The sequence below is a fragment of the Protopterus annectens genome, chromosome 4.part0 (assembly GCF_019279795.1).
Source record: "Protopterus annectens isolate FY-2018-M chromosome 4.part0, PAN1.0, whole genome shotgun sequence".
Taxonomy (NCBI): domain Eukaryota; kingdom Metazoa; phylum Chordata; order Ceratodontiformes; family Protopteridae; genus Protopterus; species Protopterus annectens.
Genome location: NC_056733.1, coordinates 1,801,079,048 through 1,801,106,905, shown reverse-complemented (window position 1 = coordinate 1,801,106,905; position 27,858 = coordinate 1,801,079,048).

The following is a 27,858-nucleotide window of genomic DNA, read 5'->3' as shown; positions in this document are numbered from 1 at the left end:
TAGAGGACTGAATGTTGAGCTTAATTGGTAATATTTGATTAATTGAAATATGTGTTAATAATGTAATTGATTGAAGTATTTAATGGGTGTGTTTTTTTCTGGTGTCTTGTACTCCTTGATGGCATTGAGGCCAATGTGCTAGAGTGAATAACATTTCCTGTAGATTTTGTTGTTTTTTTCTGTGGCTTTATTTGTGGTTGCAATTGAATTATACTGAACTGTGTGGTTTGGTGAAATGGCCACAGATCCTTCCACAAATATCCCCAGGGTTTTTTGTGAGGAGACTGGAGATTCTGCACAATGCTCTATGGAACACTACATACTTCATGTAAAAAACAGAATGAGTTACAGTGGTAATTCGGCAGCTAAATTTTGGGATAAACATGTGGATGAAAGGAACAAACATATGGACAATCCCTTTCTGTCAGTGGGTGCAAACACTGTAATTTATCTAATGAGCTGCAAGAATTGTGTAAGAAATTGGAACATTTATTGTTCATTGAGACTAATACCCATTTTAATATATTAAGTTTAAAAAGGTATCTTGAGCTGGATGTCACACCAAGGGTTTTGCATGAGTTCAAAAGTCCTAGTACCCCCTTTGAAAATGATAATAAGGAAGATCATATTTTTAATAAAAAATGGGTTGCGGCAGCTAGAGTGGGTGGTATCTTAATAGAATGTGATCAAGTAAAGCAGAGCCAACTTAAAAATGAAATCTAATTGGTATGTTTGGAATTGATTAACAAGTTACCCACTTATAAATGTGATGTGTTGCTGGCTGATATTAATGAGAAATTGAGGTCCTATGAGCAGGACTTCATTGAAAAGAAGAAAGGGAAGCTTCAGAGGGACTTGCATCATCACAGGAAGGATAGAGCTTTCCTGTGGCAGGTTTAAATACATGTGCAGTCCATAGAGGTGAATGGAAACAAGAAAAGATCTACAGCAGTATCATTTGCTTTTTCTGATGAAACAGGGATGACCACAAACTACGAAAGTGAAGGGAGTCACTCTCTTCCCCTGCCACCAGCACAGGATCCGGCTACATATGATGAAAGGTTTCAGAGGACTATAAACTGGTCCCATGAAACCAGTGAGAAGAGAAAAAGAGGGAGACTGAGACAGGAACATCAACAAAATAGAGATTGACAGTGCAAATTACAAAATAAAAAAGGTAGATGGCAGTAGTTCTACCAATAAGACTCTAATTGCAAGTAGCAATTCTTTTGTAAATAATTGTAAATGTTTCTGGATGTGTTATATCCAATGCACTTGAGTCTGTTTTAAGTTTAGGCCTTAAGTTTGTGCCAATGGTGCTCCCATGTTTACATAATCTTAAGTGTGAAATATTCCATTTTATTAGGAAGTTGCATTTGTTGTTAGTTTTCGAAGAGGGAAGGTCAGGGTGAGGAAAGTGAAAATACTAGCTAAAGTTTTTATTCTTGTACTTCTGAAATGGAGAATAAAGTTTTAGAAAATGATAATAATGTACCAAATGCTTATTATTTGCTTAATACATCAGAAATTGTGGGTAAACGTTTATTTATTCTACCATTTAATAATGTCATTATTCAAAAATTTTCATTAGCCTTAATTTTTTTATTGAAAGTCTGTTTGAAAGTAGTTTAAGATCTAAACCTATTATTCAATTTAATTTGAGTCTTGACCAATTACAAGCTTTGAATGAAGTAAGAAAAACTGTCAGCTTGTGATTAAACCTGCAGATAAGGGTAATAAAGTTGTAATTATGAATTTTAAACAATAGGCTAAAATGTGTTATAAGCTTTTAAATGATGAAAAAGTTTATGAATGATCTGATATATCTGCTTATAATCATGCACTTGAATATAAACTATTGTTACATAAAAGTTTTCAATTGGGCTACTTCAACTAACAAGATTTGGATAAGAAGTTTTGGGTTGAAGGGTGTGAATTAGCATCTTTTTATTATTTACCAAAAATTCATAAAGATTTACATAACTTGCAGGGGCGACCAATAGTCTTTTTATTTTTTATGTAATGTGGGGATATTTTTGCATGAATATTTATTCACATATGTTCAAAAAACATCATCTTATATCAAGGATACACAGGATTTTATTGTAAAAATATTGGATTTAAAGTGGGAAGAAGAAATGTACTAGATAGTGCTTGATGTGCACAGTTTATATACAAATATAACACATGAATCTGTTATTCAAGCACTGCATTATTTTTTAGGGGACACACCAGTTTCTAATTATGTTATAGAGTTAATTCAGTTTTGTTTAGAAAAAAATGTTTTTGTTTTTGATAATGAGGTTTTTCATTAAAAGCAGGGAACAATCATGGGGGCACCTTTTGCCCCCATGATTGCAAATTTAATGATGGCATTTTTTGAGGTGGAATACTTATTTCATAATGAATTTTTTAAGTCATTATATCCAGGTGATGCCTCCCGGTGCATCTGCAGTTAATGCACACTGATGCCTCTTGGCGTCAAAATATTGCTTGTTTATATTTGCATCAATAATTCTAAAACCTTGCTATGTACAAGGTTTTACATGATTTCATCTTAAAGCTTACACAATGGCAAACTCAACTGCATTAATATTTGGCCTCTGTCTAGTGCAGGTAAATAGATTTTAATTGTTGTTTTTATTATATTAATTTATATAGATATAATGTTCACATTTTTCTAAGCATCTCAGCAGCCAAGTAACAAAGACAGAACTCTAACCTCATATGAAAGCTCTGTGAATAACTTGAGTGTAAGCTGTTTACAAAATATTACATATGTAATAGTGACTCTGTTTACTGTGACTTATAAAATTTGGTTTAAGACCTAGAACCTAAAAAATGCTACCACTATAAAACTAGTTTGTGCTGAAGAGTTTGCCATTTATACATCATTCATAACCCCTATGGTTACAGAGATATGGACGTTTGTTTGAAATGTGAGGACATCATTTGATTCTGTCAAAAGGGTTCGGCTCCGCCCATTGAAAGTTACAGTGCAAACTTCCTGAACTCCATTGGAAAGAAGCAGCTAAGTGATGCATTTGTAGATATTTTAGATACATAGATCATTTGATTTTAAAGGGGCTATAATGAGGTTCAGTCTTTTGTAGAATCAATTCATGGCACTAGATTTGGGTTTAAATTTGATGGTCTGCAGGTGGGTGATCGAGTGAATTTTTTGGATCTGGACTTGTGGGGCAAGGAATATGGTTTGGTTTATAGGAAAGTACATAGAAAGTTTGGGGGGTTCACAGTTTTTATATAATACGAGTTGCCATCCCCCCATTTAATCACTTCCTTGCCATATAGTGAATTTTTACGGTTAGACAGACTGCAATATGGACTGTGATTTTGATAAAGAAATATTACAGTCTGTGGAAATGTTTGTACAGAGGGGATATAATAAGGGTGAAGTAGAAAATGCTTTAAGTAGAATTTTACAGAAGCGGTATAAAGGGGTGGATATAACTAATAAGTGCAATAATAGAAATAAAATGGACAGTGTTGATGTGGATGGGTTTCCTTTTTCTGAAGTAGTAAGAACATTTAAAGTGGGAGATTTGGACATTGGCAAGAAAGACGTATATTTTGTAACTATTTTCAACATTTTGAGTGAGAAAATTATACAACTGTTATATTACTTTTGGCCTATGCTATTTAAATATCCTAAATTGACTGCCATTTTAAAAGCTAAACCTTTGATTTCATATAAGAAAGGTCGAAGTATAGCAGACATGGTGGTACATACTAAGTTTCAGATACTAGAAGTTGGAACTGGTTTAGAATTTCCAAATGATTTAGGTTATTTTACATGTGGGACTTATTCAATTTGTCCCTATATAGTAAATAGTTTTTCTTATATTAATGGTATAAAATTCAAGCCTAATCAACGTTTTTCATGCAATATGTCTGGAACAGTGTACATTTTAAAATGCCCATGTAATAAGTTTTACGTGGGGGAAAGTTTAAGAAAATTTAAGGTACGGTGTCAGGAACATATTAGGAACATAAAAAATGGTAACTGTGAGAATCCCATAGCAGTACATTTTAGAAAACATCATGCAAGTAATTTTAATTTTCTTAGAGTTTTGAAAAATATTTTATTGACAGGCAGGAAAAGCGCTTTCGTCTTGTGTATAAGACTTCATCAGATGCCTCCATGTTACATTTCATTTTATTTAAACCCATTTCAATTAAATTCAATTAAAATTTAAAGACACATAAGACCATATGTAAAGAATGAATATACAAACACTTGCATAATCAACAGGCGAAGCCTAAAACTTTTTTAAAAAATACTCCTTCATAACATTATGTTGCTAAAAATAGAATAAAAAACATAAAATATTTACTTGTTTAAATTTGTGTAGCTTTAGCAGTTAAAACCAGCTTAATAGTAATATATTCTTTTAAACCGGGAAAAATGTTAGACTTTAACCTAAGCTGCCACATCAATTCCCTATTTAGCAATACATTTTTAACATCTCCCCCTCTGCTATTCATTTTCACCACATCTATAACCCAAATTTTAAACCATTAAAGGAAGAACAGTGAATAGAATGTTTATTTAGTGCACTAGTCTCTTTCTTAATCCTACTGTCATGGAAATGTTCATACATTAAGGCCCCTCTCCATTTTTCCTGTATAGAATGCAGGGCACTTTTCACATATAGCCAAGTACACTATCATTTTTGTATTACAATTACCTTTACAAAACCATACTCTACTCTTCAAACCATTTTGTAAACATACACTGTCTTCCTTAATGATATATGGACACTGCTTGCAGTTGCCACATGAACTAGTTACCTTTTTTGTTAGACATTTAGACATTTCCAATTGTTCAAATGCTCTTTTAAAATTCTTTCCAGTCCTAAAGGAAAATATAGGCTCATACCCTACCACTTCATACAACTCTTTGTTTGTTTTAAGCATACTCCAATTAGCCTTTATAATGTCTGTAAAAATTCCTGTAAAGCCATTAAACTCAGTTACACATGCCCTTAGGAACTTATTGTTTTCTCTTAATTTAACAAATTCATCCAAGAGTTTTCCTAATAAGGCCTTGTATCTAATACCCACCCTCTATATACTTCATCCAGAACCCATTGGACCATCTCTCTTGGATAACCCCTCTCCATAAACATCTCACCAAGATAGTTTAGTTCCCTAGCAAGATCTTTTTTATCTGAGGTCATTCTTGCAATATGTACTGCTTGCCCCTTTACAAGACTTTTTTTTCTGAAACATGGGGTGATTACTAGTATAGTGCAAATGACTATTACACCATGTACTTTTTCTATGAATTCTAGCCTTAAACCCTTCTTTGGTCTGAAAGATAGTAGTGTCAAGATAATTTATACTTAATTTATCCCATGTATAAGTAAATTTAAAGAAAGTGGTGCATTCATTTAAGTATTGCATAAAAGAATCTACAGTCTCTTTACTCCCTTCCCATAAAACAAATATATTGTCCAAAAATCTCATGTATGGACATATATTGCTACTATATGGACAATTAAATACATACTGATGTTCCCATTCCAACATTACCAGATTAGCATAAATGGGGGAACAAGCTGCCCCCATTGCCACCCCACTAATTTGCTGGTAATGTTCACCTTGAAAACTTATATAGTTGTGGTCAAGCACCACCTCCATTAGTTCAAGAATCAATTGAATTTGGTCTTTGGACATTGTAGAAAACTTATGAATGCTTTCACTAAAAAACTGATGTCCTTCCTGTCTTGGAATACTAGTAAATAAATCCCTTACATCTATGGTGAGAAAACTTAAGCTTTCCTTCCATACTTCATGTGTTAACTTGCTTAAGAACTCCCATGAATCTTTAATTAAATGGTCCGTCTTAAATATAATCTCTGTTGTCCAAAAATCAACAAATACTGCCAAGGGTTGAGTTTTAGAATTTCTGGCAGAAACAATGGGTCTAAAAGGGAGATCTCTAACACATTTATGTACCTTAGGTACCCCAAAAATATTTGGAATAATAGGATTGGGTTGCTTTAAAAAGTAGTAAGTTTTACCATCTATTCTATTTTCTAACAAATATTCCTCTAATAAAGAATCAATTCTACCGTAAGCTATCATAAAATAAATTTCATTTTTAGAAACTGGGGAATAAGTATTGGTATCAAGCAAAATATTAGTTATGGCATTATTGTATTCTTCTGTACCATAAAGCACAATTCCACCTCCCTTATCAGGCTTCATAATACGTAAGTCAGTTTGACTCTTCAAATCATTAAACAACATTTTTTCCACCTTGTCCAAATTAGGAAGCTCCATATTGTTTCTATTACTTTTATATGCTTCATAAATTTCTTTCGTGACACACTTTTCAAACATCATAAGGACTGGGTGGAGGGGTGGATTAATTGTACTTTTTCTATGTAAACTTATATGGCAATTTTTCACATCTTCCTCAGAATTTATAAAGGCAAGCAGTACATATTGCAAGAATGACCTCAGATAAAAAAGATCTCGTTAGGGAATTAAACTGTCTTGGTGAGATGTTTATGGAGAGGGGTTATCCAAGAGAGATGGTCAAAGGGGTTCTGGATGAAGTATATAGAGAGTGGGGTATTAGATACAAGGCCTTATTAGAAAAAACTCTTGGATTAATTTGTTAAATTAAGAGAAAACAATAAGTTCCTAAGGGCATGTGTAACTGAGTTTAATGGCTTTACAGGAATTTTTACAGACATTATAAAGGCTAATTGGAGTATGCTTAAAACAAACAAAGAGTTGTATTAAGTGGTGGGGTATGAGCCTGTATTTTCCTTTAGGACTAGAAAGAATTTTAAAAGAGCATTTGAACAATTGGAAATGTCTAAATGTCTAACAAAAAACGCAACTAGTTCATGTGGCAACTGCAAGCAGTGTCCATATATCATTAAGGAAGACAGTGTATATTTACAAAATGGTTTGAATAGTATTGTATGGTTTTGTAAAGGTAATTGTAATACAAAAATGATAGTGTACTTGGCTATATGTGAAAAATGGAGAGGGCCCTTAAGGATAGTATGTATGAACATTTCCATGACATTAGGATTAAGAAAGAGACTAGTGCACTATATAAACATTTTATTCACTGTTCTTTCTTTAATGGTTTTTAATTTGGGATTATAGATGTGGTGAAAATGAATCCCAGAGGGGGAGATGTTAAAAATTTATTGTTAAATAGGGAATTGAAGTGGCAGCTTAGGTTAAAGTCTAACATTTTTCCCGGTTTAAATGAATATATTACTATTAAGCCAGTTTTAATGGCTAAAGCTACACAAATTTAAACAAGTAAATATTTTATTTTTATTTTATTTTTAGCAACATAATGTTATGAAGGAGTATTTTTTAAAAAAGTTTTAGGCTTCGCCAGTTGATTATGCAAGTGTTTATATATTCATTCTTTACATATGGTCTTATGTGCCTTTAAATTTTAATTCAATTTAATTGAAATTGGTATAAATAAAATGAAATGTAACATTGAGGCATCTGATGAAGTCTTGTACACAAGACGAAAGTGCTTATCCTGCCTGTTAATAAAATATTTTGCTACCATCTGTGGGCTTGGACCTCTGCTTCATGTTGTGGCTGAGTTTTCTACAATTATATTCTTTTGTTTTGAGTTTTGAAAAATAAACTGCTGTATAAAGAAGCACTTTACATTTTAAATATGTTACTTTAAGTCCTAGAGAACTGAATGTTGACCTTAATTGGAAATATTTGATTGATTGAAATATGTGTTAGTAATGCAATTGATTTAAGTATTCAATGGGTGTGTTTTTTCTGGTGTTTTGTACTCCTTGAAGGCTTTGAGGCCAAGGCACTAGAGTAAATAAAATTTCCTGTGGATTTTGTTGTTTTTTCTGTGGCTTTATTTATTTGTGGTTGCAATTGAATTATACTGAACTGTGTGGTTTTGTGTATCTTTTCTGTTTTATTTGGGAACAGTTATTTTGTAGTTATGTGATACTTATGTGTACTATCCTTTTGTTGTCTTTTAGGATACCTAGGACGGGTCTATATTTGAACATTGAGGTTTCAAACCTTCGAATGTTCTAATATCGAAACCCATGCAGCGAAAGCTTAAAATATCGAAGCAACAGAAAACCAAATTTTTTCCTAGGGAAAGAATTTGGTTGTCCATTTCTGTTGCTTCTGTATTTTCAGGGCTGTGGTGGAAAGTTATGGGTCGGGTTCAGGTAAGTGTGCGATTGTGTGGACGTGAGGGTTAGGGTGGGTTAGGTGAGTCTGGTTTAGGGTACGGGTTAGGTATGTGTGCAATTGTGTGGACATGAGGGTTAGGGCGAGTTAGGTGAGTTAGGGTTAGGGAGCGGGTGAGGTGAGTGTGCGATAGTGACAGACCTTAGGGTTAGGGTTTGCGTTAAGGTAAGTGGATAGTTAGTGGTGTGTGTATAGTTTAGTGTAGGGTTAGGTGTAAGATTTTAGGTGTATGTGTATGGATTGCTGTTTGTTTGGTGTGCTTGTGTTGTGTGTATGTGTTTTGGAACAGCGATATTTTTCCCTAGGAAAAAGAATCGCTGTTATGACAGTTCGAAATTGTAAGTTTTTGCTTACATAGGGTCGATTAATCACCGTTCACTTTTTTAAGTGGTCGGTTATCTAATATAGACCCCCTAGGACTATGTCACCCAGGTGTCTCAATCCTCAAAGACCACCATTCACTGATGTTGAGAATCAGGTTATTGTTGATGCTTTTAGGTAACATGGTACCTTCCTGCTTGAAAGGGGACAGGGCAATATGTAACGCAGAATGCCGATTTGGTGGAAGATTATTGATGATGTTAATGCCATGGGTGGCCATGGCAAGACATATGAGCAGGTGTACCATAAGACCAATGTCATGATCACATCTGCGCAGAGGGGACCAGCTGCAGTAAGCTGTGATTGGATGCGTGCTGGGGGACCTGCTACAGAGCCACCACTAACACCAAACGAAGAGTTCCTGTCCACTGTCAGGGATCCAGAGAGCTCCCAGGAAAGAGCAAGCAGCATGTCCTTGACATTGGTTCTACTGTTTCAGGGACAGTAAGCATTTCCCAGGAAGAGCTTCCAGGTAGGCTTTTGTATCTCAGTTATTGAATACTGCTGTATAGTAAAACAATTTAAATCAATAAGTTACTACGGTTTTACAAGAATTTTTTGGGGGGGCAGGGGGGGTTGAGGATTGCTGCAGTTAACATTCTGATTGATTAGCTTTGGTTTGAGTTGTCATCCAAGTTCTTGTTGAAAGTATAGTTAATGGACATATAAAGGGGTAAAACTATTACCCCATTTTACTGTTAATTGTGTTGATGTTGTTCTTACCTTTTGCTTAACTTCTTTCATGACCATCTGGCATGCAGAGGATACCCTAATCTGTAGATGGTAAGCCAAGCATTTTTATGTCAGTACTAAAGAGCAATTCAAAGAAATATTTTAATGTGTGATGTTGATGTCAGGATTGTTGTGTGTATTGCTGTACTGTCTAATAGTGGCAGCACTGTTATTTTGTTAGCATATATTGGAGTATAGTAATTTAGGTATTAATTGTTCCTGTGTTTGTTGCTTATTATCACAGGTGATCCTGACAGTGGAAGTGTGGGACTTCTATTACGTGATGTCAGAGTATCAACAGACTCTGATGATGATGGTGGCCAAACAGAGGCACAGTCAGGGGGTGCGGTGACTGCCTCCACCATGTTGCAGATTCAATGGCTCGGATGAATGACACATTGAAATGAGGGGTGTCTGTGATGGAACAATCAGTGTCTGTGATAGAACGTCTGTTGGAAGGGGGACGGCATCCTCATGGGCACAGGTCAGTCACATCATCTGTTGTTAGCCAATGTTGCCATATCCAATCACTCTCCCATAGTAGCAATAGCTCCACTGCTCCATCAGTGTGTGAGCTGTCCACACCCAGATGTGGCAGGCCATGTAGCCATGGTCCTGGGCATCCTCATGAGGGGAGCTTGTCCAACAAACACCAGTCACATCTAGGTAGCAGCAGTGCACCTGACTGTGGATGTGGATGAGCCAGTGCAACTCCTGACAGATTCAGTTGTTGAGGTCAGGGATGACAATGATGAGCTGCCACCTCTACCTTGCACGGCTCACACCTGTCCATGCAGACACTCACACATCAATTGTTCATGAAGACACTCATGCACCAATTTCACCTGGAGGACCCCTACAGACACACACACAACAGTTACAGGGTTCAGCTGTGCAGCTTAAAACTCATTTTGTCTCACTGGCCATTTGTTGGTTTACCCAAATGTCTGTCTGCTTGTCTTTCTTACTCACACAAGCTCTCAACAACCTTCTGTGTCAGCCTAGGCTTCCTGCCCCAACAGCACCCTGTGTAAGTGATGATAACTGTGGCATATCCCTGTTTTGTATCTTTTGGATTCAGGATATATAAGCTTTGTGTCTGATACTCAGGGTGTATAGCTGACTTAGTGCTTAGTATATCTGCATTTGTGATGTTGAACTGGTAATTGTACCTCTGACTTATATTGGTCTTAAAAAGTTAGGCAGTTGATAGCATCAGCATTTTTTCAACTTTATTGTGAATGATCTTTTGAGTGTTGTGAAGTCTGAAACTGAACCTTGTATCATTACTATCTAACTTCTCTCTTTAATGATTTTCCAGTACAAATGTGTGGTGCTAAACTGTGGGCATGCAGTGACTATCACTACTTTTGAGTGGTATGACCGTGTGAATCTTTGATGACTAAGGCCTACTACTTAATAATGGACACATATAAGTCAAATAAGTCTCTGCTGTTACATGTTAAGATCATTTCTATACACAACTACCACCTTTAACTTGCTTACACTACCAAGTAATGAAAGCAAGGATATGCCACTCATTTATATTAGTATACAATACACTCCAGGATCAATGCTTACCTTGCAAATCGAGCAGTTGCAACAGTTTTAGTTCAGGGCTGACTCTGCTTGATGCAAGCAGTACACGGCCAATACCCAGGGAAGTAAAGATTGTGAGAGTTGTCTGGTCTCAGTGTTACTATATGCATGTGCATCAGAGGATGGTTTTATACCCTTAGGTGGTGAGTGAGTGTGCTATGGGTTGTCTCTTAGCCAATGCGAGGGTATATTGAGCATGTCTACATCTATCTACACCCATGGCAGCTGCTGGTTCTCACTCTGACTCCTCATCTAAGTGTGGCTGTGGTACCCTTGGAAATAGTGGTGGGATGTGTGCCCCTTCCCCTTCTTGATCCTGCTGAAGCTGTTTTCTCAGGATTATGTTTTGTAGCATGGCACATACTGTGAATATTTCAGTACACATCCATGGATTGTACTGCAGGGCTCCCACAGATTTATCTAAGTACTGGAACAGCGGCTTCAGCAGCCCAAATGCATGCTTTTGATAATTCTGGCTTGAGCATATGCCTCATTATGGCATTCTTCAATGGGTATATGTGCATTAATGGTGGGTGTCATCAGCCATGGTTCCAGTGCATAACCTGAATCCCCCCAGTAAATGACCCTGTGGGATATCCTCCCTAGCAAACATGTGATACAGTTGGGAGGTGTGCCAGATATGTGAGTCGTGGTAACTGCCAGGGTTGCCAGCACACATGTATAAGATGATTCCCTTGGCATTACACACAAATAGCATTCAGTACTTCAGGGTTGTGTGCTACAGGGTAGAACTCATGCATATTTCTGGCCTTATCCTCAGGAGTACAGGGAAAATATATGTGATCACAGGCATGTTGCAGCATAGCATGCAAGTTTTGATGGAGGATCCTGGATGCTGATGCCTGTGACCTCCCCCCCAGCATGTCCCCTGTTGGTCTCTGAAATGTACCTGTAGCTAAGGTTCTAAGTGCTACATATACCTTTGTCTCCATTGGGATAGATTCCCCATATTTCCACTGTCTCTGAGTTGAGGATTACAGAAGTTGCAGAGTTCCAGTAGTGTGTCTTTATTCCCCCTGTAGTGCTCTATAATTTCCATATCATATAGGTTGTGATAAGTTACCCGGTGTCTGAATACTCTTCTCCTTTTTGGCCTTGGGTTATTAGCAGCAGAAGCAGCATAGACTTCAGCCTGTGGCACATACACATGAATTAAAGCAATAGCAGCCTCTAACACTGTTTCTGTGTAGGCTTCTTTCCGTGGTTATATTGAAGTAGGTTTTGGAATTCGCAGGGAAAACCAGCACTGAGTCTACATGATTGCTTTATAACTTGTTAAATAGCTCCTCCATCTTGGATAGGTTGATTAACATATAATTCAGCTGCTTATGCTGTAATTTACATGCCACAGTGTTTACCTTGTTTGCACGGCAGTACGTGCCACTTACTGAATCCAAAATGGTGTGCTACCATGTGCACATCTCGCAGTGATGCACACATGGTGTAAACTGACTGTAAGACTTTTGGAAAAAAAATTCAAAATGAGTATAAGTGGGAAACTTTTCAAAATATAAATATGGACATACCATTGTATGTATAATATTGAAAAGAATAATGTGAAGTTGACAGGTGGGATAAGATATTGATGGAAACAGTATTGGTTCTGTGAAAAAGAAGATGTGATGGGTTGGGATATAATAAAAACAAGAATTATTAAGATGTGTTGGCTGATACAAAAAGGTGGTTGTGGAGAAAAGGATTGGGTATTAAAATGAAAGATGTTAAAGTTTGTAAAATTGAAAATGTTGCTTATTGACAATATTGTAAATACTGTAAAAGTCAATAGTGAAGAGGAGTGGCTGTGGGTAGGATAGAGGGCGAAGGAGAGGTAGGAGGAGCATATAAATAACATTGAACACAGACTCAGACAGATGGGGGGGGGGTTGAACATAAAAGCTTGGGAGAAGAATAGATGAACCAGAAATACAAAAGGAGGACAATTGGTGATGGGAAGGAATGGGCAACTACTAAGTAATGGAGAGAAACAAATAAGGAAGGGAGAATGTCTGCCTTGAAATAGGTTGTTTTCCTGTCATGTACGATGCCATATTTATGCAGAAGTCAGCAAATCCATGCAAAACTCAACTCTGATATTATGGGTTGGTTCCTTCCCTGATGGTCTAGTGGACAGTGACTTTTAGTCAATCAACTCTTGAAGTGGCACCAGGAGGTATTCCACATTGCTGATAAAGGTGTCCGTTTGATGTTGAAACTTAGAAGCCGCTGGTAACTGAAGCTGATTCTAGGAGACCTTTGTGGTATACTTTCAGTAAATGATCCTTTGTATTGTCCAGAGAAGCAGACTAGAAGGGCACCTCTAACCCTTCCTCATCATGTCCACCAAGAGGATCACAGTAATACCTGCTGGGAGGCAGATTTGGTGGCCAGTGATAACCCAGTGCCAGAGCTAGTGGTTAGTTTAGACAAAGTTAATCACAGCTTCAACTCTTCCACTTTGAAACCTTCTTATGGCCTCATCAGTACAGCATATGTGGACTGTTTGGCTAAACTTTAGAAACACAAGGTTATTGCACCCATTTGATGTCCATAGCCATTAGGGTGTCTGCAAAATATCCCAGCCAACAAACTAAAACAATGAGTAAAAAGTGCTGATGAGGCCATAAGAAGGCTGAAATGTCCCCAGCTAGTGGGGTTTGGATTTATCTTCTTTCATTTGTCCATAGCAGACTTAAAAAGAAAAAAAGTCATGGATATTCAGAATTGCCATATAGCTGAAACACCTGGTCTCCTTAAGGGCCATTTGCATATAACCTCTGTACCTTTAATACAAGAGGTGTAAGGAATCACATAGTGGAAACTCTAGCTTGGCTAGATTTTTCTTGTAGCTTTTACTGATTGGTTTGTCTGTGTAACCTTTTTACTCATTGTTCAGGAAGAAAAGGAAACGCCTACTCTCCGTGGCACACCATGTTAAAGCTCTGCAGTCACCCCATCCTTGAATATGCCATGATCATTCAGGTGAGTGCCCTCAGGATCAAAATGATAGCCCATTGTGCATGGCCTAATTTTGTAAATCATGAGTCACCCAGTGTAGCACTACACCAAAGACCTAGTATTTGGCTGTAGGTCTGCACCATGGTGCCTTGCTGCCCCCAAAATATGAGGATGTGGTGATCTCTAATGCACACCATGGCCAGTCCATTCACTGTCCTGCACAGGGTGGGTATGATATAGCTGCATCATTTTGTTCTGTGTCATTGATCAGCTGTGGAGCACATTTTGCATCTTTCCAGCACTGCAATGGTGGTGGGTCTGATGTTGCATGTTCCTCCCCTGCCTACCCACCCTGCCTTTCTGCTGATGTTATGACTGGTATGGAATATCCTGTCAAGATGTTCACCTTTGTTTTCACCAAAATATAGACACGATGGTCTGTTTCCTTACAATCTGAGTTACCAGCCACCACATGGTAATTGTAAAGAAACAGATACTGATCTATTAACCCTGGGATTATGGCCATATTCATAAAAATTTGAAGACTAACTCAGTGAGCCATTACTATGCACAACATAAAGATTAATTTAAAGTATTGGAATATGGTTCTTCAAAAAATGTCATGAGTGAATTTAACCAAGGTAACAGGTACAGACATATGCTTCTTCCCCTATGTGGATTGGAGCCCACCCACACATCTCAAAATGTAGACATGCTGGCCAGTTACTTTACAGGCCAAGCTAACAGTCAGTGCATGTTATTCCTAAATGAACAGGTACTGCTCTACAAACCCTGTTATTAGAAAGCTCAAGCTATCAGAGCACTATGGATTAAGGCCGTATTAATAAAAATTCCAAGATTATCTCACTGAGTTGCTACCATGCACAACATAAACATTAATATAAAGTATTGGAATATAGTTCATAGGTTCATAGGTTGATACTAGGCTATCTGCCCTAGGGCATTTATAAGCCTAGCCAGAGTGTGTTTGGCTTTCACTACCCTTTTAGATTAGTTGATTGTGCCTCTGTATAGTAGGTCACAGAAGGTAGCCCTTTTAAAGTTAGTTTACTGTACCTCTCAAGCAGGGACACAGAAGAGATCCCAGGGGTAAACTTACGATCTCCCATCCACTCGTCAATATTTCTCTTGAAGAGGGTCAGTGAGGGGATCTGCCTAACATGGATTGGGATTTTGTTCCAGAGTGAGGGGAGCCTCTGGGATATGAATCTGTCCCTCCAGCATATCCTATTTATTTCTGTGCTGTGGTTCAAGTCCCTGGAGCGTGTAGCTCTAAGGGATTTGGATTTCCTGAGGTGAAGCATGTCCATTAATTCTGGAAAATATACATCTTCAATCTGTAAAGATCTTTCCAGGGGTGAGAATCAAACCTTTCACCTTGGGGTTGAAAGGCATACACCTTAACCACTGTACCACTGGCCTTTAAAGTTCTTTAAAGAAAATGCTATGTGTGAATTTAACCAAGGTAACAGGTACAGATATATGTTTCCCCTATGTGGATTGAAACTCACAGCATGACAAAATTTAGACATGCTGAATGATTGCTTTACACACCAAACTTTCAGCACAGGTTGCATTTTAGAAAACTAGTACTGCAGGTGTTCCTTAGACGTCCTGCAAAGAACAAATGAATACAGAAAATGAAACAACTATTGCACTTTTTATTGTAAAAAATAACAGCTATCAACACAACTAAAATGTAAGTGTATACAGTCAGACAGGCATAACTTGTTAAATTAAGTAAATGTGTCTGTGTACTTTTTTAGGAGGAATGATGTAATGAAGTTGTATACGTATTTTTATTCCAATATATAACAGTGCAATAGATGATACCATGTGACTATAATGGAAAATTATGAAGTGCACAGTCATCTGCAGCCTAGGTGCTATAGGTGTCTGTGATGCACAAGGGCAATGGCTATATGAAATTCTACAATTACCCCCTCCATTAATATTCCAAAACGTGCATGCTGATTGGCCAGCGTGCTTGTTGTAAATTCCATAATATTCCAACAGAAAAAGGTCCGGTCACCCTGACTTTTTTCTATTGGTATAAATTGCTAAAACATTTTTTTTTAACAAATAAAAAAAAAAAACGGAGCAAGAGAGACTTTCTTTTCTCTGTTGCTTCCATTTCAAAGCATTGATGTACTTGGTATGCGTGGGACGCAAGTCCCATATGCATGCTCAGTATATCAAAACAAGGAAGCAGTGTACCACAACCAGCAGAAGAACAGTAATGCGCTGTTATACAAAGACATTATTTAAGAAAAGTATTTTTTTTCTTAAATAATGTCATTGTATAATAACAATAACCAACTCTGTGGTTGTGGTATATTGAAATTTACCCATGGTTGGCTTTATTTAATCATTCAGGCTTCACCCCCATGATTAAACCACACCAACCGTGGGTAAATCTTTAATATACCATCCCACATCATCGGTTATTGCTTAATTATGTAGTTAGATGTTGTAAAACATAGGTACATCTGTAAAGGACATAATTATGGATATTATACACATTATTAAATAAATTAAAAATTAACAGCAAGTGTATCAAACATATAGTTAATAAGACAGTATTCACCAAGTCCACTTAATTATCCCCCTGAGCTAATTGACACAGCAGCTAATAAATGGTTATAAAAAGATATATTATATATATATATATATATATGTATATATATATATATATATATATATATATATATATGTATATATATATATATATATATATATATATATATAGGGCCTATATTAGAACATCGAAGTTTCAGAACTTTGAATGTTCTAATATCGATACCTAATAAACGAAAGCTGAAAATAGCGAAGTTTTAGATAACCGAATTCTTTCGTAGGGAAAGAATTTGGTTGTCCGTTCCTGTCACTTCGCTATTTTCAGCTCTGAGGTGGAAAGTTACGGTCGGGTTCAGGTAAGTGTGCGATTGTGTGGACGTGAGGGTTTGGGTGGGATAGGTGAGTGAAGGTTAGGGTGCCGGTCAGGTAAGTGTGCGAATGTGTGGACGTGAGGGTTAGGGTGGGATAGGTGAGTTAGAGTTAGGGTGCAGGTGAGGTGTGTGTGCGATAGTGACGGACCTTAGGGTTATGGTTTGAATTAAGGTAAGTGGGTAGATAGTGGTGTATGTACAGTTTAGTGTAGGTTTAGATGTAAGATTTTAAGTGTATGTGCATGGATTGCTGTTTGTTTGGTGTGTTTGTGTTATGTATGTGTTTTGGAACAGTGAATTTTTTTCCCTAGGAAAAAATTCGATGTTCTAAATTTTTGGTCTTATCGGTTTTTGATTAGTAGGTGTCGATATTAGAACATTCAAAGTTCTGAAACTTCAATGTTCTAATACAGACCCTATATATATATATATATATATATATATATATATATATATATATATATATATATATATATATATATATATATATATATATATATATACACACACACACACACACACACACACACACACATATATATATATATATATATATATATATATATATATATATATGTGTGTGTGTGTGTGTGTGTGTGTGACTGAGAAATATCTGTAAAATCTGTAGCAATGCTCAGGTATGCATAGAATATTGATACTTGCTATAGGATCATAGGATCAAAGGAACTTACTAGGCTAATGGCCTAGGGACCTTGCAACACTAGCCAAGTTCTACCCTTATTTACATGATCAGCATCTATTGCCCTTGACCAAAAGGTGGAACCCCTGGGGTGAATTTATGGTTATCTATCTAATCATCCAGACTGTGTTTGAATAGAGAAAATGAGATGCTTTGTTTGACATGAAGTGGGAGCCTGTTCCAAAGGTGTGGTACCCACTGGGAAACAAATCTTTCCCTCCAGCAGGTTCTATTAATGTCACATACCAGGTTAAAGGAACTTCAGGCTGACTCTGCACCCCAGCAACACTCCTTCAAAGATCCTCTGCATCCCTCCAATGCAGGTTATCATAGTGGTGATGAATCTGCACTCCAGTGTGGTAGATACCTCTCCTCTGTTAGAGATCCCTTGAGATCCGGTTTCACAAGTTTATCATGGCGAAGTTCCTGGGTCTGGCACTCATCCTCTGCTCCAATCCAGTGTACATGATCAACATCTGGGTCATCTTCTTGACACAAAACAACAAAAAGTCACTGAAACCATGATCTGCTCACTGTGTACATATTTATTAACAAACAAATTGCAGCAAGGAGACAAAAACATGCAAATACAAGATTTTGCCTAACTACTAACAGGAAGTATGCTATTTTTATACTGTTTTACAAGACATGGCCTTCTATGGCTGATGTAATCAAACACAACTTTCAGTATTGTTCTACAGCAGATGTTACTCAGATTTTCTGCTGACATGACTAGATTTGTGTGAAACTTTTTGAGAAAAACAACCTGGCCTTGGTGGGCACCAGCCCGTTACAAGCTACTATTGTATAGTTCTAATGCATGTGTTACATTTCAAGGTACTTTCTAACTCAGGCATTAGCAAATGCTGATTACAGTTCATATTTATAAGCAGTCTTTGTTCTAATTATCTATAGCTTCTACAGCTGTGTATTTTCTCACAGCACAAGCGGAACTTCTTGTCTAAGCCTCATAACATTTATACAAGTAGTATTGTTCTATTCATTATTTTCCTAACACAAGCAGAAATCATCTGCTTCTCAGTAAATTTCCAAGCATAAGCAAAGATTTTAGCTGACAATACAAGGTCAGAAAGCATCTGCAGTTTGTACAGATTTATGCAGTATGAAATAGAATAAATGTGTTAACCCTTTTCAAGCTCTAAATGCACTAAGCATATTACTAATACACACATTAATACATATTTTTCTGACATTTCCACCTATTAATACTTTTATTCTACTTTCAAAATAAGCATAAACAGTTTTTTTCTTCTCCTAACCTCTTCCCACTCAGGATTTGCAGTTAAGAGAGTCATTCAGTTTAAACTTACGAAAGCTTTTTCAATCTTTTAATAGTTCTTCGAACTCAGTACTTTGATATAAGGTTTCAGAAATTGACATGTCTATAAAGTCTTTAATCAATCTTTTCATGCAGGGGATACCACAACAAACACATACTCCCTATCGGAGCATTCCTACACAAATGGCAATCAGGATATTCATTAGGATGGTACCCCACCCCCCAAATCATTTCTGGAAAAAGTCCATCAGTGGGGTTGGGCCTGGTTTGGTCATGGTCGACACTTGCTGAATTACCTCAAGATGATTGTCTATCTCGTGTTTATGGTCAGGATTATACGAACAGCATTCTTCTTGGATTAAAGTGCAAGTACCACCTCTTGCCGCTAGGGTGAAGTCGAGAGCCATGCGGTTTTGAAGCACTACAGTTCTCATGGCATTCAGTTCATCAGTCACCAATTCAAGGGCAGAAAAAGTTGCATTGCTCATCACTTCGAGAAGTTTAGACAGTTTTCTCAGCTCCCAGATTGATTTTACTGCTCCATATGCTGGTAATATGCCTGCCCACGATATAACACTATCACTCAAGTCCATGTGTGTCAGTCCATTGTCTATAGAATGATGGTTTTTCCAACGCGCAATGATTTGTCCCACTGGATTTACAGGTTTCTTGATGACCTCTCGGACATTTCGAATATTTCCTCGAGGCAAAACTGCAGTGTGTCGTATGGCCGGAACCAGGTAACTCAAAAAACAACTGCCGGACCAATTCTTAGGTAACCATTTGTATGCTTTCTGCCACACACAAAATAACAGTCCTCTACTTTTGTAGTAACCTTACTGCGAATATACACTTGCCCTGCATGAAACATTTTTTTATTAATTATAGACAGTTGCTTATAAAGAACAGAATTATGTTTTACTTCATCAAGTGTTTTGTGCATCAATCTAAGAAATGAATCGTAGTTTGTATTACAATAAAAATCTGCATTGTTACCTTTAGTGTAACATTTATAAGGAACAGTCACATTGCAATTGCTCCAACCCACCTGAACAGTATCATTTTTATAAAAACACACAGTTCCCTTTTGTGGAACAGACAAGTGTAATGCTATTTTATCTTGTGATGTAACAGTTGAGGTATCATAAATCAAATTTTCCCAGGTCTCATTGACCCCCTAGGGGGACCGTGGTCATTAATAACCCCCATATGCTGTCGGCAAAGCTGTGCAAATCCAGCAATTCGAAACATTGAAAGTCTCAGCATACACATATTTAATTGCCTGGTAAGTGTTAAAGTTTGGATGCCAGTCAATGAGTAACGCTTCACGTTTATTCAGTTCAGTCTGTGCGGCTGGGAAAAGGAAAGGCCACAGTAAAAAGATTATTGTCACTAGTACAGTTAACAAGATGATTATGCAATACTTCTGAGGAAAGGGTTGTTCTGCATTCCTGTTTCTTCTGGACTCTATCATTTTTACTCTTGGCATGTGACAAGATTTTTGACCAGTTCAAAGTTTTTGACTAGTTTGTAGTGTGTCAGGTGGATCCAGGAGGCGCGCTCTCCGATCTTGACTGCAGTGGGTGTTGACAGAAGTACTTGATATGGACCTTCCCACTTGGTGATGCCCAATTCTTCTTCTTTACTGTCTTCACCCAGATCCAGGTACCCGGGGGCACTGCCACTTCTGACGGTCTGGTTTGTTCTTTATCTAAAACAGAATTTGACTGCAGCAGATGTTTAGAATTCAACAGGTTTCTCATATACTCAGCTAGTGTACTGTCAGCTTCCTGGTCTGCGGGCATGAGAGATTTCCACTGAGGTATATAATAAGCCCTGCCAAATAGTTTTCAAAAGGAGTCAATCCTTTTGCATTCGGAACAGTTCTCATGCTCAGTGCCAGGGGCAGACAGTACACCCAATTTCTCTGTGTTTCTACTATTAACTTCCTTAGCTTACTCTTTAAAATCCCATTATGCCTCTCTACTAGGCCTGCAGATTGTGGGTGATATGCACAATTATTTTTTAAAGAAATACCAAAATGTTTACTTAACTGTTGTATGGTCTGGTTTACGAAGTGTGTGCCATTGTCACTGTAGATCCTTTCCGGAATGCCGAATCTAGGGATGATTTCTTTAACGAGAACTTTTGCCACCGTTGCCGCATCTGGATTTTTAGTCGGAAAGGCTTCCACCCATCTGGAAAACATATCTACAATGACAAGACAATACTTCTTATTTTCACATTTGTTCAATTCCATAAAATCCATACAGATAGTATGAAACGGATATGGTGGTGTAGGGAAACTCCCTTGTTTGGGCTTTAATGCCCTTGTGCATGATGTTTATTACAAACGTGATACATCGAAAAACATTTTTTTAGAGTAGTTTAAGAATCCGTATGTCGTGAACACTTGGTTCACCAGCTGTACCATCCCCCCTGTTGAGACATGGCACTGCCCATGGCTCAACAAAGCTGCATATCTAAACAAATTAGATGGCAATATCGGTTTCCCTTCTTTAGAGATGTACAGCCCCTTTTCGAGAATTGCTCCTTGTTTTACCCATCTTTGTTTTTCAGCTTGCGTAGTAAGTGTCTAACATTTCTAAGTCTAAAATCTCAGAGGGTTGCAATTCCTCATTCAAAAGAAATACTTCTGAAGCTGCCTGCTTTGCAGCTGTATCAGCTCTCGCATTACCTTTTGAAATCCTATCCTGTTGCTTGGTATGAGCTGTGCATTTACAAATAGCTACTTTCTGAGGTAACTGAATAGATTCTAAAAGATCTAAAATAAACTGTGCATGATTGATTGGTTTGCCAGTAGATGTTATCATTCCTCTATTTTTCCACTATTGCACAAAAACATGTACAGTAGAAAAAGCGTACTGACTGTCAGTAAAAATGTTTACACATTTACCCTTTGCTAAGGTACATGCCCGTGTTAAAGCAATCAATTCTACTGCCTGTGCAGATAAATTATGTGGTAACGATTTCGCTTCTATAATGTCAGTATCAGAAACTACTGCATATCCTACTAGGTTCTGTCCTGCAGGACCCCTTTTGCACGAGCCATCCACGTAGTATGTCACCTTGGCATCATTCAAAGGAACATCCGTAAGATCTTTTCTAGGCAGTGTCTTTTGCTCAATCACCTGCAGGCAGCTGTGTGGTGTGCCATCTGCAGGGGTCGGGAGCAAAGTAGAAGGGTTCAAAGTCGTACATCGTTCAGTTGTCATATGAGGTTGGCTCAACAATATAGTCATACAGGAAGAATGCCTAGCAGGGGAAAGATATGCTACCTTCTCTTGCAGTAAAATAATCGCGACTGCATGAGGCACTCTCAATGTGAGAGGGTGGAACAAAACTACTGAGGCCGAAGCCTGTACTGCCATTGCAGCTGCAACTACTGCTTGTACACAGTGAGGTAAAGACCGTGCCACTGGGTCCAGTTGTGATGAATAATAAGCAATAGGGCGTTGCTTGTCCCCATGCTGCTGTGTTAACACTGATGTCATATAACCTTGCTTACAATCTACAGTTTGGAAAAAACGTTTATGATAGTTTGGTAATCCCAAAACTAATGAGGACGCTATTAACTGTTTCAGTTTGCAGAAAGCAGATTCTGCTTCTGGTGTCCATTGTAACAAATCCTGTGCTGCCATAGGCTTTTCATAAATCAGGTTAGTCAGTGGTGCAGATTCCAAGGCATAGTTTGGAATCCAGCTCCGACAAAAATTAGTCGTACCCAGGAAGGACATCATTTCCTTCTTGGTAGTGGGTTTTGGTGCTTGCAAAATCGCTACTTTTCTGTCCTCATCTAATGTCCTACACTCCTTGGATATTACATATCCTAGGTATTTAACTTGTTTTTTCCAAAGTTGCAGTTTATTTTTGTTTACTTTATGTCCTTCAGTGGCTAAAAATTGTAATAGCGCTATGGTATATTCTTTACAATCTTGCTGGGTGGGGGCTGCCAGCAGGATATCATCAACATAAAGCAAAATCTGACTACCAGGTGGGGTAAATCCTGCCAAGTTGCTTGCCATTTCTTGTGAGAATATTGTCGGACTTTCCCAATATCCCTGTGGCAGTCCCATATATGTATACCTTTTCCCCTGAAATGTGAATGCAAAGCAATACTGGCTGTCAGGGTGTATCGGTATCGAGAAGAACGCATTGCTGATATCTACCACAGAAAAATATTTCTGTTGAGGTTTTAAATCATTCAACAGGGTGTGTGGGTCTGGCACCATAGGTGCCCTTGGTATTACTGCATCATTTATGGCTTGTAAATCTTGGACCATACGCCATTCTCCATTTGCTTTCTTAACAGGAAATAAGGGTGTATTACATGGTGAATCAGGAGATTCCACCAGCACCCCTTCCTTAAGTAAAGCTGCTATAATAGGTTTGATTCCTACCTCTGCATCTTTTCTTAAGGGATACTGTCTTTTTAGTGGTCTAAATGCTGACTTTGGCGTAATAGTAACTGGTCCCGCTGTACGAATAAGTCCTACATCTGATTTTCCTGTTGACCAGAGAGTTTCTGGTATATTCTGTAAGGCATTCTTTTCCTCCTTCAATAGGAGTGCTAATCAGCTGTCCTTGCTAGACTGCAAGTGTACAGCTGGGTGGGTCTGAGTTATCCAATTCAACTTCTGCATTTGTATTCCTTGTTCTGACAGTTCTAACTCTGTCTGCTTCTCCCACCTCGTAACCTTTTCTCCTAGGTCTACCTATTTTACATTCTTGTCCTTAGTTAAGCTAACATGTGGTAATCGATTAGATTTACAGAGTGCAAAGAATTCCTGGGGCAATGAACAGCTGGCAACACTGTTCCCTTCTGTGTCCCAGTACAGATTACATAATATCAATCTGTTTGCACGATTTCTAAACAATTCTTGCTCATATTCCTTATCAGGTCCTGGTGTATTACAATAATACAAAGTACAGTGCAACAAATGCTGTTTATCAATGTCAAGGGACGGGAACTTGTTGATGGCTATGTTCATCAATTCTTCGGTCACTGCCCCTGGACGAGTCGTAACCAAGTCCTGGCTGTACCAATAAAACATTTCACCCTCCGATTGCACTGCAAAGGTATCAATTTGTTGCTGTGCTTCCATACCCTGCATAGTTGGAACTACTGCTATGCTAAATAGCTGCATAAGGTCTCTGCCCAAGAGATTTACTGGGCATTTTGCAGAAACAACAATTTTACTTTTCTGGGTCAATCCTGAAACAGGATCAGTTATTGCAATATTATGGGAGAGGGGCTCCCGATACAGCTGTCCATTAGCTGCTTTCACTAGTATGTAATCAGGTGACTCTGAGTTCCCTGGCAGTTTGGAGGGATGTATCAGGGTCCGTGATGCCCCTGAGTCACACAAGAATCTGACTTCCCTCCCTTCTACCAGGAGTGTAACTTCTGGTTTTGTGTCTACTAAATAGAGCTCTAAGCTCAATAAAGCTAAATCCAATATTTCATTTTCTTCACTATCCGTGACTTCCTGCACTTCCTCTATTTCTTCTGTCACATTCTCTACTCCCTCTATCACATTCTCATTTGTCACATCTCTGCTATCCCCTTCTAGTGATTCCTGACTATCATATAGTCAGTCCTCACCCTCCTTGTCTTCCGTGGTTGCCTTCTTGTTTTTCTTGCAATCCCTTGCCAAGTGTCCCTTTTTTAGAAACATTCACCCCTTTTCTTTCGCCCTTCAAAGTCCTCTGATCGCTGATCAGATTGTTTGTTTCCTTGGGCATTTCTCTTGCCCTTTTTCCCAGACTGTACTACATAAACTTCTGCTCCATCTTCTACAGAAAATACTTGGGCTTTCTTTTTCTTTTTGCTATTAAAATGCCTTTCGGCATGTCTAGCATATTCAAGTAATGACTGTAACCTGCTTGTACAATGATCTACCATGTGCTTTGTAATAAAACTGCTTATGGGTGCAATACTGCCTTTCAAAAATGCATTCTTTAACTGCTGCTCATATGGGGAATCTTGTGTCTGATCTTCAGGAACCTGCATTCCACAGTGGTTATTAAAACATTCTAACAGTCTGGCATAATATCTGTCAACAGTCTCACCTTCTTGTTGAATGCATTGATTAATGCAAGTACAGTCTGCCCTAGGCTTCCCTTTCTCAGAGATATGGTCTGTAAGACCTTTCACTCTGTTGTCTAGCTCTGCGCTGCTATGTGGGAGGGTCCTGAGTGCAGCGTCACGGGGATTCCAGTCGCCACTAATCATGTGCCAATCTGGTCCCACAATTTGTCTGACTACTTTTTCTACCTCTTCTCTGTTTAAATTATAACTTAGCCTCATTCCTTGCAAATCTTCCAAAAACTTTCTAAAATTAACTTTTGGATGGGGAATTCCCTCAGTGGCCTTCCAGATGTCCTCCGGAGTCCAGGGTCTATACACTAGAATAGTTGGGTCCTGACCTTCTTGTCCTGCCTGAGGATTAGGCACTTCTATAAGCGAGCATATTTCTTCTTCACTCATAGATCGTGAATTCCTACCCATTTGATATAGCTCAATGTCCCCTTTTGAATTACCTGCCCGTGTTCGAGACCTGGTCTCGACGGGATCTCTAATAAATGGTTTCGCTTTTGTAGTGTCTTTATTTACAGTGACAGCAGGATATCGTGGGGGTGGACTAACTTGTTCACTCGCCTCATATTCTGGTAAGGGAGGCGGAGGGGCCGATGCTATTACTAAGTTATTATCCTCCTTATCTAAAAACATTGCTTCTGAATTATTATTCTTGTGTTCCCTTCGGTTTACTTCCTCAATCCACCTGTGTGCCTGAGGAATTCCTAATTGACGTTGCTTTTTTACCCGACCTTTAGAATCGGTTTTAAGCTGTTTGACAAGTTTGATTAGCGAGAATTTTTCTAATTTACCGTCAAATTCATACTTATTAACCCATTTTGAATAGTATTTTATATTATCAGCACGCTGTGACTGCATGTATTTCGCGTCTTCAGTTAACGGCGGATTTTGGGATCTTTTTGTGCAATTATTACCCATTCTGTTCTATCCTTTTAATCGTTACGTAACTCCTTATTTTTTAACGTGGCACCACGGATTTTGTTATAGTCTCTTCAGAATGACTGCCTACCTGCTCTGTTTCCCTGATCTATGACAAGACAGTAATCTTTTTGTCCCTGACTTGTAAAAACAAAGTCTCAACAAAACAATACAAATCTAGTCCCTGATCTAAAACAGAAAATAAAAGGTAGATTCACCTTACCTGAGCCTTCGTGATTGATCACCTGGTTCGTGTAAACCCGTCCTTTAGTCGCAGATCAGAAAGTGGCTGGCCTCTTTTGTACGACAATTCAGTCAGAGGGCTTTTTAAATAAGAAGAACCGATGTGGTTTCTTCCCAGTATGGTTTCAAGCCACCTGGCCTGTCTGATCCGAGGTGAAGTGATGGTTTCCGGTCCAAAGGACCAATCTGTCAAAGGAAAAAACTTCAAAGACCAATACACGTAAGGTTCAGTTAAGGCACATTTAATAACTTGCAGCAAGGAGACAAAAACATGCAAATACAAGATTTTGCCTAACTACTAACAGGAAGTATGCTATTGTTATACTGTTTTACAAGACATGGCCTTCTATGGCTGACGTAATCAAACACAACTTTCAGTAATGTTCTACAGCAGATGTTACTCAGATTTTCTGCTGACATGACTAGATTTATGAGAAACTTTTTGAGAAAAACAACCTGGCCTTGGTGGGCACCAGCCCGTTACAAGCTACTATTGTATAGTTCTAATGCATGTGTTACATTTCAAGGTACTTTCTAACTCAGGCATAAGCAAATGCTGATTACAGTTCATATTTATAAGCAGTCTTTGTTCTAATTATCTATAGCTTCTACAGCTGTGTATTTTCTCACAGCACAAGTGGAACTTCTTGTCTAAGCCTCATAACATTTATACAAGTAGTATTGTTCTATTTATTATTTTCCTAACACAAGCAGAAATAACCTGCTTCTCAGTAAATTTCCAAGCATAAGCAAAGATTTTAGCTGACAATACAAGGTCAGAAAACATCTGCAGTTTGTACAGATTTATGCAGTATGAAATAGAATAAATCTGTTAACCCTTTTCAAGTTCTAAATGCACTAAACATATTACTAATACACACACTAATACATATTTTTCTGACAATCCGGTTCCACAAGTTTATCATGGCGAAGCTCCTGGGTCTGGCTCTCATCCTCTGCTACAATCCAGTGTACATGATCAACATCTGGGTCATCTTCTTGACACAAAACAACAAAAAGTCACTGAAACCATGATCTGCTCACTGTGTACATATTTATTAACAAACAAATAAATTAATGAATGCTAGTTCAAAAACGTTCTCCTATCGAGGCTCCTTCAGGCATAATGAATGAATGAACTCACAAACAAGCATTTATATCATTATCATAGTCACATGATCATCTTACCACTTAGTTTGCAGTTAGCAATGGTCTGATCAGTAAATGTACCAAAATCAATATTTGAAAGTGGTGCTTGTCATGTTATGAGATCACTGGAAGATAATGGCCATATGCCACACATGGTACTGTTATCCATACCTATTAGATGTTTACACAGTAGACCTGGGATTTTTGGTGCTTGACGTCAGTTTACTTGGATCTGTGTGAATGGGATTCCAAAAACTTGAATTTTAATGAAGCTCATCAATTATGTACAGTGCAAGTGGTACTTAAAGGCGGATATATACAAGGTGCACTTTGATTCTCTGATTTTGAGTGAGAGGTGCGTTAGCAATTGGTAGCATTTTTATTTTTATGATTATTAAAGCTCCAAAAGTGAGTCATTTCAAATAGTACATGTTTAAATTAATTTTTATGCAAAATGTTACCTTTAAAAGAAGTTTCTATGAATATGCTCATAATCCACAATGCTTTGATAGCATCAGAGTTCTAA